The sequence below is a fragment of the Haplochromis burtoni genome, unplaced genomic scaffold (genome assembly GCF_018398535.1).
Source record: "Haplochromis burtoni strain Fernald_Lab_line unplaced genomic scaffold, NCSU_Asbu1 Contig_450, whole genome shotgun sequence".
In the NCBI taxonomy this organism is placed as follows: domain Eukaryota; kingdom Metazoa; phylum Chordata; class Actinopteri; order Cichliformes; family Cichlidae; genus Haplochromis; species Haplochromis burtoni.
This window is the reverse complement of record NW_024582811.1, coordinates 117,853-129,978: the sequence shown is the minus strand read 5'-3', so window position 1 is coordinate 129,978 and position 12,126 is coordinate 117,853. Positions and strand designations below refer to the sequence as shown.

Here is a 12,126-nt window from a genome sequence, read left to right as displayed (position 1 = left end):
AAAGGGTCCTCTTCTTTATATCATCGTCTGCTTTTTTTCTCCAGTCTGTAATGTTGTAAAGGGAAATGTGCGGTCAGTCAAGTGTTTTGTCCACTTGTAAATACTAATAGTGTTTATTACACAAACAAGAAGTCAGGCTCTGGAAGACATCCCTAGGCACAAAAGCCAAGGTTATTGTATTGGTTGTATTACTGTCACTCCAACAATGGTTTTTCAAACAGCAGCACTTCCTTCAATCTTTGCTGATGTGTAAATTCCATGTTTATGTCTGGATTTCATACAATTTTCGATTGTACAGCAGTACATGTGTTCTGGAGCTTCAACGTTTTAGAGAAAACAAACACACACACACACACACACAGACAGAGACACACACACACACACACATCACACACACACAGCACACACACAAGATACACACACAGATACACACACACACCCACACACACACACACACACACACACACACACACACAGTCAATTAGTGAAATGAAAAACCACCACTACCCCTTGTATATGTATATATGTGTTTCAGTTTGTTAGTCATCCAAGTGCTGTTCCTCCCATGTGGAGGTAGGAATCGCACTATATGGGTCCATTATGACCTTGGCACAGCGGATGATCATGGCCATCAGCAGTAAGCAGAGGAAGGCGACACAGGCTAAAGTCAGGCCCTGGTCCACATCCACAAAGGCTGGCTCAGCAGTACCTTCCATCTCCATGACTGCTGTTCACTGCTGCTGCTGTCCTCAGACACGCCCACATACCATGCTACCATCCTGAAGACCTGACTGGAAGCACAACAAAGAGATATGGTGAGTGTTATACTATAGATATGTGGAGGCTCCTCATACCCTGCTCATAATCTCTTCAAACTGCCGCCATCAGGCAAAAGATACGGACGCATCAGAACAAAGACTAATAGACTAAGAAGCGGTTTCTACTCTGACATATGTGTTTTATCACAAATTATTATGCACAAGTCAAGTTTATTATAGTTTATTATTTTATTTTATTTAAAAACTGAACAAATAAAAAAGAAAGAAAAAAGAACAAATACATTTTAAAAAGAAAAGAAAAATGTTTATTTATAGCATATTTAAAGGACATGTTGATCTGTTTCAGAGCTGCAATGGTAAAAGTCTAATTACCTGTAGCAGCAAGTCTGGTACGTTGAACTATGAACACCTACTCATCAGCTGATCTAAGTATTCAATAAGGGGCATGTCAAGGTTCGCAGGGCAAGCCGTGTGGAGTTATTAAGAAGGGCCCAAAATGCAGGCACTGGCTGATGATGCAAGTAAGCTTTATTAACAGGAGGTGAAAACAAACAAAAGCGAGGATGGCGAGGACAGAACTAAGAAAAGATCTGAACTGGGAAAACTAGAGAACAAACCTGAAACCATAACATGCAGGGAAGAACATGGGATGATGAACAGAGATACGAAGAGAGACACCAGGAAACACAGGCAACCACGCACTGTATACACACATGGAAACAAGGAATGGCAAACAGGAGGGAGGCACAGCTGATCCTAATTAACACGACGAGACAAAAGACACAGACCTTCAAAGTAAAACAGGAAGTCCACAGACACAGAGACACGAAACAGAGCACAGAGAAAGCACCTGGACAGGGATGAGTAGACACTAAACAGAGGAAGAAAGCCTAAGACCTAGAGACCCTGAGAACAAAACCTGAACACTAATAGAGAATGAATGAAATGAAAAAAATCAAACATCAAATCAGAACAAATCTCAAAGCACTGGGTCGCCAACCGAGCACCATGACAGGGCATTTATTAGTGAACAAAAGGATTTTAAGATGAATTCTAGACAGGACCCAAATGCAGGACTTGGAGACCAAAAAAAAAAATCAACTAACACAGCAGCTTTAATACTGTAGCTTGTAAACACAAAAGTAGAACAACCAAAAACTCACACAAGACACAAAATGAATCTGAGAAACCAGGATATGAACGGTTACTGTGTAACCTCGGTTCTCTTCTGCTCTGTTACATATCCCGCATGTACAGGAGAATGACCCCCCATTAGTCAGGTTGTATAAAATTCTTGAAGACACCACTGCCACACCTCACAGCTTAACTATAAAACAGCTGTGCAGACATGAAATCGCTGGTAGTTTCATTGGGACGTGTTTCCAAGTGTCCTTAAAGTTGGGGAGAGAGTTTCTCACTCAGAGAACCGAGGTTGCAAAATAACAGCATGCTTTCTATCACATCAAGACTATCTGTCCGCTCATTTACATATTCCATATGTAAAACAGCGCATGGGGAGATGGTGTGGTCCAATACCTTAAGCACATGCCCACCAGGTCAGCACCCTGCCAGAAATGAAGGCCAACCCTAAGAAGCAGAGGAGCTATCAGTCTGAAAGACACAAGACTGACACAAAGGGATCCCGCAAGATCCAGGTACCACACTGTAATGGAGTAACTGCTCTGCTGACCCGCATGATACCAGGCTGACTGTGGAGACAACACCTAGTTGGCTACCGCCAAGATACACCCAACACCCACTCTAGAAGGGAAAAAAAAACCCCACAGAAACCCCACACGTGGACTGAGCCACAACTGCACAAAGGATTAAGGAATAAATCTAGAGTTTGAAAATCTTGAGGGAGGGTTCTTTTACATTTTGAGAGAACCCAACTTAATCTAATTATAAATTAAATGCCATGTTAAGGATATCAGTATCTACATGATGGGCGATCGTGGCTCAAGAGTTGGGAGTTCGCCTTGTAATCGGAAGGTTGCCGGTTCGAGCCCCGGCTTGGACAGTCTCGGTTGTTGTGTCCTTGGGCAAGATACTTCACCCGTTGCCTACTGGTGGTGGTCAGAGGGGCCGGTGGCACCAGTGTCCGGCAGCCTCGCCTCTGTCAGTGCACCCCAGGGTGGCTGTGGCTGCAATGTAGCTGCCATCACCAGTGTGTGAATGTGTGTGTGACTGGATGTGTAAAGCGCTTTGGGGTCCTTAGGGACGAGTAAAGGGCTATATAAATACAGGCCATTTAAAATAACCTTCAGTAATTCTAGAGACTGTGCTGGGAGACACAGCAAAGCCGACAATGCCATGTATTGATGTGCAATCCTGGAGGAGCTGGACTATCTGTGCAACCTCTGTTGGGTCCAAGTATGGCTTTAAGCTTGTGACACTGACCCTGACTATGTCACGGCAAGTGAGATGAGCCATATAAAAATAATAAAAAAACAAGGAGCACAAGAGTCCAAATACAAAAGAAAACAGTTCAAGAACACAGGAAAACAGATCAAAACCAAATTAGAGTTCAACAAGAGTCCGAGAAAGGCAAAACCAATCAGGAGGCCGACCACTTGGAAGGCAGTGGCGGCCACTGAGCAGGTCCGGAGGTCGGCCACGATGCCAGTGGCGGCGACAAACTTTTTCCGGAGGCCGTCCCCGAAGGCCATGATGCCAACTTAGAGGCCCGGAAAACGGCCGGCAGAGGCGAGGCGGAACGGGTCGAGTTGGCTCTGATGGCGGTGTGGCAACTGCAGGACCAGATGAGGCAGGACCAGACGAAGACGAAGACGAGGCAGGACCAGACGAAGACGAAGACGGCGTCACAGAGGCAGGACCAGGCGTGGATGAAGGCACGGCTGCGGAACCTGACAGTGGTGATGCTGCAGGCGGTGATGCTACAGTAGGTGATGCTGCAGGAGGTGATGTGGATGCAGGCAACGGTGTAGAAGTCACAGGGGATGATTCAGCAGGTGGTGGCTGAACAAACTTCCCCGGACCGTCAGCAGATGTGAGGATGTGCTTGCTGGGTCCTCCAGGACCCCCAGCAGACGAGGCGTGGTGCTGGGTGGGCTCCTCAGACCCACCAGCTGATTTGGCTTGAAGCTGGACAGGCGTCTCGGGCCCTCCAGCAGACGACACTCGAGGCTGGCTGGGTTCTCCCAAACCCCCAGCAGACGAAACTTGAGGCAGGATGGGCTCCTCAGGCCCTCCAGTCGACGAGGCAGGACGCTGGCTGGGTTCACCTGAACCCCCAGCTAACGTGGCTTGAGACTGGACGGGCTCCTCGGGCCCTCCAGTGGAAACAGACACTGAAGCAGCCAGTACGCAGACCTCTGCCAGTGTGGACACTGGCTGGGACTGAGCAGCACAGTGACTAGACTCAGGCAGCAACAGTGGGATGCAGTCCTCAGAGGGCTGAAAGTGTTCCCCAATACACTCAGCAGAGGACGGAGGCGGACGGGTGAACTCACTTGAACTCTCAGGGGGTGCTGAGAGCCGAGACTGTTCTGGTGAGTTCTCCAGTGAGGCTGCTGGCGCTGGCGTCTTGACCTCTAGGGGTCCAGAGTTGGCTGGTGACTGACACCCAGCCTCTGGGGAGGCCCTAGAGGGAGCAACTGTCTCTGACATGGCCAGCTTAAGAGAACCAGCAGATATTGTGGTGAAGTGTGGAGTGAAGTGAAGATGGAGGCTGAATGAACGAGTGGATAGGCTGCTGAACTGGTGGCAACTGAGCTTCAGGTAGCGACGTAACAGGTGGTGGAGTGGCTGACTGAACTGCGGTTAACTGAATTGCAGACCCAACGTTAAACTGTGGTGAAAGTGTGGATGGGAGAACATGATCAGGAAAAACTGTTTCGGTGAGGTTTACAACTTCCCCTGAATGAATCAGCGCAGGTAAAAAAATGGTCCCAAACATTTCCATTCTCTAAATTCATAATACCAGGCTTGGAAACAGAATGGAAACAGTCATTAACACATAGCGTGGGCTCAGGAGAAACAGACTTTGAAGCAGTGGCCATGGGTGAGACAGAAAAATTATTGTTATCTTCAGAAGACACACAAAAAATAGCTCCAGAAAACACAGTCAGCAGAAAAAGCGTCCCTTTCACTCACCACAGCCGATTGTTTACATGTGGGGTGCCACGCCGACAGTGCAAACGTCGCTTCTTTCTTGGAGACGGCTCCGACAGGCCGGGTAATCCTTCGTCCGGCGGTTCGGACGGCACGTCCTCCGTTGAAGCGAGCAGGCGAGCGGTAGCGGCGGGGGGGGGCGTAGGTGAAGCTTGTGGAGAACGAAATTCTGCACGAGCGGATGCAGAGAGTCCAATAGCCAGGGATAACCGGAAGTAAGGTGTTGTAGGTTGGCTTCCACAGTGTAAAGAGAGGCTTCTCCCTCATGCTCTAACCACTGGTAGATTAATTTAGAAGCAGAGTCGATAACGGCCTCCTGAAGCTCCCTGGGTGCCGTGACTGCCGCTGGATCCATATCTGGCTATTCCGTACTGTCACGACGAGTGAGATGAGCCGTATGAAAATAATAAATGAGGATCCAATCGCATGCAGAAGTGGAGGAGTGAAGGTGGTTTATTGAACACAATGCGCCAGTGGAAAAACGGAAACAGAGATCACACTAAACTATACTGGAGACAAACCTGAACTCAAACATGAAGCAAGGTGCGACGGTACAAGATGGTGACGGCAGGGAACACATGGATGAAACATGGTGGAATACACAGACAGACCACCAACTACAAAGACAGAAGACGCGACTTAAATGCACACAGAGAAACACAGGGAGATTACACACTGGTGGGGGCACAGCTGGGAGTAATCAACGAGACGAGACAAGAGGTAAAACTGAACACACTCACATGAGACGCAGACCTTCACAATAAAACAGGAACAAGAAACCACTAAACAAAGATGCAGACACGACACAGAGACAGACAGAAAATGACACATGGAACTAAACTAAACCTGCAAAAACATGACAACTCAAAATACTGAGTCAAACTGACCCAGAACCGTGACAAACTAAATGCAAAAATAGTGAAACACACTCGGAAAGATAAGGAGGGCAACAATGTTAGTAGCATGTAAAACCATTTCCTTTTTTGGGGTTGTCTCATTGTTGCCTCTCTAGTGCACCTGTTGTGAAGTTTGTTAACACCAGTAGCTAAACCTGGTCAACAATCCCCTCTGCTACTTAACTAGCAGAGTACTATTCCTGAAGTTCATTGACTTCATGCTATACTCTGATTCAGAGGTGTTTTTACATTTTTTGAGCAGTATCAATAACTTCCTTGTACAATTTTGTGACTTGTCCAGGTCCGGGTCACGGGGGGAGCATCTAAGCAGAGAAACCCAGGCCTCCTTGTCCCAAGCCACCTACTGCAGCTCATCCAGGGGATTTCCAGGCCAGCCTAGAAAGATCTAATCTCTCCAGTGTGTCCTTGGTCTATGCCCTCCTCAGAGTAGGACATGCCTCAGAGCACCTCACCCAGGTGGCACAGGGAGGCATCCCAGTGAGATGCCTGGACCTCCTCAGCTGGTTCTTTTCAATATTGAGGAGCATTGCCTCTAGTCTTAGTCCACCTCGAATGTTTGAGCTCCTTACTCGGAGAAGCCATTCACCTTTCTGAGAAAGTTCATATTCGCCACTCACATTTGTAATTCTTTCCGTCACTACTTAGTTAATGATTTTTAATTGCAGAAGTATTTTAGAGATTTCTTTCAGCTACTCGCTTTAGGGGTCACCACAGTGGATCTTCTGCTTCCATCTTATCTCAGCATGTACTAATCCGAGCATCCACTTCTGTCACACCAACTGTAACATGACTCAGTGTTATTCTTGGCCAGAACAACCCAATTTACAGCATTGCCTTTCCAGGCTGTTATGGCAGCTAGCTCATATTCCCCATAACACTGAACAGCAGCAGCTGCAGGTGCTCCACACAGACAGTTGCTCTGTCATGTCTGCCGTCTGCAGCTGTCCACTTCCAGCTCCTCTCCTCTCTCTTCTAGTTTCTGACCGGTGCTACTGAAAAAGTGGCGGCATGACTTAATGATGACCACCAACTGTGCTGGCCAGCCTCCCCCGGTACTGCCACCTGAACCCACTGCACCACACCTCCCCTGCAGCTGAGCTACAGACCACACCCACCATTTGCATCTCCTCTTTCACTACTTCCACGAGTCGTCTCTGCGGTATCCCTCATATACCTTATCCCTTCTATACATTTGCAAACCATCTCAACCTCGCCTCTTTAACTTTGTCTCAAAACTACTTAACCTGAGGTCTTGCTACTGGCAATGTGCTCAGGGGGGGTTGTCATTAAGTAAGTTGCGACCTGCCACCTAGGGGAATTTCACTCCTAGGAAATATAAAGATGGAATATTTAAGCAAATTAAATAGAAGGCTGCACAGGTTTTAAAATGCAACCCAGTGAGATACATTGGTTTAAATATTAAGATATATTTATTACATGTATAAAAAGAAATTATAAGCAGTTGCAGGCTGGATCACAATCAAGAGTTGACTGAAGCAGATAAATCTGTCCAATAATCAAGTAAAAACAAGAGAAAGGCTGAGCTGGACTCACCAGTTGCTCAGGACAAAAAGAAGAAGAAAAAAGGAGCACATACAAACTCACCAACGTTACACCCAGGTACTGTAAAACAAAGGGGGTGTGGAGAAGGACCACCACCATGGACCTCGCATGGCTTCAGGCTTATCCTCCTGGAAGCCAATGCAGCCACTGAAATAATCAACATGAAATGGACACAAAAGGTAGTAAGACATTCAGCACAAGACTTTGAGTTTTAATATACTTTGATGTTTATGGATTATGTTTAAGTTCACTTAGTCATCTTAAGCTCCTGTTTCCCAGTTCTAGCTCTTTGTTTATTAGACCCCTTGTGTCTAAGTCTCCCTTCATGTGTTTGTCCACCGTCTCCTCCTCTTGCCCCCCCCATGACCCATTCCATCTACTATGTGTATTTTCCCCCAGCCATCATGTTCTTTTTGTACTTCGTTATGTCCATGTCTCATGTTCCCTTTTCCCTCTGAATATATCTACAGTTTGTTTCTCGTCTGTTCGTCATGTTAGGTCTGCGGGTCTTAATCTCTCATGTTTCATGTCTGTGTGTCCTATGTTGTCAAGCTCGTGTTATCATGTCTGCATCTCATTATGTTTCCTGTTTACATGTACAACAAACTTATGGGTGTTCCACACCGCTGTGAATATATGCAAAACAAGAGAAAGGCACACAATGGACAGCAAAGTGCTTGGAAGAAGTAAGGACGTGGTGTGAATATAGAGTCCATATGTGAGAGGCCTGAGTGATGAGGGTTACTGAGACCATAGCTCAGATTGGTGAGGTGGGTGGGTAGGGGTGTGGTGTGGGGTGATAGTGTTTGTTAACAGTCTGAATGGCCCAGAGGAAGAAGCTGTGAGTGAGTCTGGAGGTGTGGGACCTGACTGACTTGAGGAGCAGACCAGAGGGCAGCAGGTGGGCGGGGTGCAAGGGGTCACCTGTGATGGCCCTGATTTTTCTGAGACAGGAGGATCTGGCAGAGGGCAGCCAATGACTTTTTGGGTGGTGTTAATTACTCTCTGCAATAATTTAATTAATTACTTAAACATATAATTAATTACTTTGTGGCATATTTAATTCATTCATTTTGGCGCCTCTGGCCCTCCACAGGTCACAGCTGAGTTAAAGTGTTACAAAAACACACTTGCCTACTCAGGCTATAAAAACTCTGAACTAGGGGTGGATTCGGATGAGCACGAATATCGTGTTTTTTTACGAATACTTATTTCGAATAAATATTTTTTTAAATATTTGTATTCGGGAACAAGAAAAACTTTATATCAAAAAGCTGAGTGTCCTTATTAGACCGCAGTGCATGTAAAAGGTGAATGACACAGGCTGCTCCACGCAGAGAAGACTGAACTGAACTGCATCACTATTTTTGTTGAATAGATTTTTTGGACCTTAACTGGGTTCCGGAGGCAGTTTGTAACTTTAGCGAGGATCGGGAGATGATTCCATTACGCTGCATTATTGACGTCTGCAGTGCTCTCATGTTCGCTCTGTTTACGTAGCTCTGTTAGTAATTTAGACCAGCGGTCCCCAACCCCCGGGCCGTGGACCGGTACCGGGCCGCGAGTGATAAGGTTCGGTTGTAAAAATTTATGGTTTATAGGGTTTTATTCGTTTTTATCGTTACCTCGTTTCCCTGTGTCTTTTCCCGTGTGTTATGAATAGATATTTTTATTTATTTATTTTTGTTACCGATACTCGTCTTATTTTGTTGTATTTAAAGTCCGGTCCGTAAAAATATTGTCCGTGGCGCAAAAAAGGACCGGATTTAGACAATAGGCTGTTGACAGAGTAACGTTAAAGTTCGGTTTAAAAGGATAAAACAATGCTTCTGTTGTGTCGAACTGTATGCACCTGTGGGAGTTATATGGTACATATATGTTACTCTGTCTTTTGCAGACAGCAAGACATAGGCTAGTAGCAGAGCTTTCCGTCACTCATTAACTTAGCTGAAACTCCCCACATGGAGTTGGTCAACCAAACAGAAAAGAGTGCTGCTGCTGCTGAGCCACCTCTTGGTCCTGCACCAGCCAAAACAACTTGATCAACTTGTGTGGAAGCATTTTACACTCAGTGCTGCAGATGAAACCAAACTGTTATGTAATGTGTGCAAAAGTCAGATCAGCAGAGGCAGTTATGTCAAACATCTGTCAACATCTGTTATGCATAATCACATGCACTTAAAGCATCTTATTCCTGGTACTGTCTGTCAACCCCCCCATAAGCACCAATCCCCCCACCGGCACCACTACTAAAGAATACTTACACTAATGTTAATTAGAACTGTAACACAAAAAAACTGGATCTTTACGCCTATTTTGATACTTCCCCCCCCTCAACAAATACCAATACTGACTGCTCTGAACACTGAATTCACTAAAAGCTCTTTCAACATCATGCCCCCCCCAAACACACACACACCCTTAATACCATACATAATTCTTATTTACTCATTTATCTGTATCTGTATGTAATTTGTATCCATTCCCTTTATATGTATTTATTTGAATATTTATGGAGATGTTTATGTATTATAGATACTGTAAATCAGCGGTCCCCAACGTTTTTTGCCCCACGGACCGGTTTATTTCTGACAAGATTTTCACAGACCAGCCTTTAAGGTTTCGCAGATAAATACAACAAAATAAAACCAGTACCGGCACCAAAAAGAAAAAAAGCAGATTTATTCATACCACATGGGAAAAGACCCAGGAAACCCCGTAAACGATAAAAACGATTAAAAAAAATATTGATAAAAATCGATAAAAACCCTGAAAACCATAAATTTCACACCCAAGCCTCAAATCTCGCGGTCCGGTACCAAACGACCCCTGGGGGTTGGGGTTTATTCTTTTTTAAATGATCTCCAACAAGAAATGTTAATGTCTGCTGTTCAATACTGAAGAAATGTAAACTTAGAAATGATGCCAGATCATCATTGCCAAATTGGATCACTACAGCATCCCTGACATCACTGCCATGCTCCAGCAGCTGCGTGTGGGATTGTGTGTCCCCTATGAAAGATTTGTAAATCCTAAAATACATTTGGATGCAGGCAAATGTCTAACAAACACATCTAGATTCTGTAGTTCCACAATTTTCAGGCAATCATATATAATAAGGTCATCTAAACCCTTGCATCTTGTGAGTTATGATCTGCCACAGCCAGGTGTTGGGGTCATTACTCAAGAAAAATAATGCATTACACATTACTCATTACTTATCATAAAAGTAATTGAGTACGTTAAGCATTAGATTACTGTGTTACTGACAAATGTATTACACCCAACACGCAAAGTCCAAACTGGCTTCCACCAAAGAGCAGGAAAAAAGAGTACAAAAGAGTTCCCTATACACATCTTAGCAGTCCCAGATGCACCACAGGTATAACATCAACATTTACATGGCACAATTGGGTTGCCTTTCTTTAACCAATGATATAGACTTGCCTGTATAACATACAGTAGAGTAAAGATCCATAAATCGTATCTGGAACGGGAGATCACCAGGGCTAAGCTCTCTAAACTTGGCTCTGTGCTCATGAAGTTGCTGTTGTTGTTTTTTAAATGAAAAAAGTTATCGACTGTGCAACTGAATCATACACAGCCTGCAGAGCTTTCAATGCACTATTAGTTGGAATTCTATCACAATGCCAACTATTAAGGTTTCTCCTGTCACAATGGGGGTGTACATCCCTAGCATGACTCTTGTGGGTCAATATTTTGTCATCAGCTAAAGCTGCTGTTTCAAGAACATTAGTAATTTTGTGCTCTGATATTCAGTTCTTAAATTACTATAAGACAAATAAATCAAAAGGCCTTTCAAAAGCATTTGCAGCAGAACACTACTGATTAAAATTAGCCAACAAATCATCATCAAATTCCACATTAGCTTGCCAGGACTGAAAGTGGTGGCTGGATGTCTGTAACATTAACTCAGACTTTAGTTCAAGCTACCCTCTGTGCTTAATGCAAAGTGACCAGCCTGAGCTTTCTCAGTAAATAAACCATTGAGCAACAAAGTTTGTTTTGAATTCACCCACTGCCTCAAATTAGCCACCTGCTCAAATAAAGACCAAATCAAACATAGGCATGAGACACAAGTTTGTCCTGATATGAAACGTATCCTGGCCACACTGTCCCTGCATCAAAAGCAGCTCCTGCTGCTCAAAATTAAGCCTTGTAGTCACCAGAGGAGCAACTACTGGCTCTAAACCCAAACTATGTTTCTCAGCTACAACTTTAATAACCTTTGTCTTGAAGACCATAACCTTAACGTCAGTTCATAGTGTCCAGCTATTTTCAACAGCTGTTCCTTGGTATATTTTCTAACAAGATCCAAGAAGGAGAGCCAACAAAAGCTGCGACTGAGGCCATGGTATAGGATGAAACATCAAAGATAGCAAAACCACTAGAGTTTTCCACTATCTGCATAACCACAACTAACACTACACCCCTAGTCTTTATGTGCCTTTTACACAAGTAGGTTTGTAAAGCAGCCCAAAGTGGCAGCCCTACAAATTCCTGTGCACATGTAGAATTGTCCAGAGGCAACTGACACTAACCATGACACCACAACACAACCAGAATGTGGGAAAGAGAAACGATGCAACCCAAATGACTAAAGCTCATCTAAGCAAACACCAACCATTGTTCTCAAGGCGTCCAAACATCTAATCTCTGATGGAAAACAAACACACCTTATTTTGAACACCTAGTGCATCCACCAAAAACCA

General features: G+C 44.7%; 1 long non-coding RNA gene across 1 annotated transcript; it reads right to left on the bottom strand.

Annotated features, from left to right (window-relative positions):
• Positions 1–503: 503 nt before the first annotated feature.
• On the bottom strand, positions 504–786 carry LOC102295655. Its single transcript, XR_001337132.2, has one exon. It is a non-coding gene; the product is annotated as a cortexin domain-containing 1 (long non-coding RNA).
• Positions 787–12,126: the final 11,340 nt, after the last annotated feature.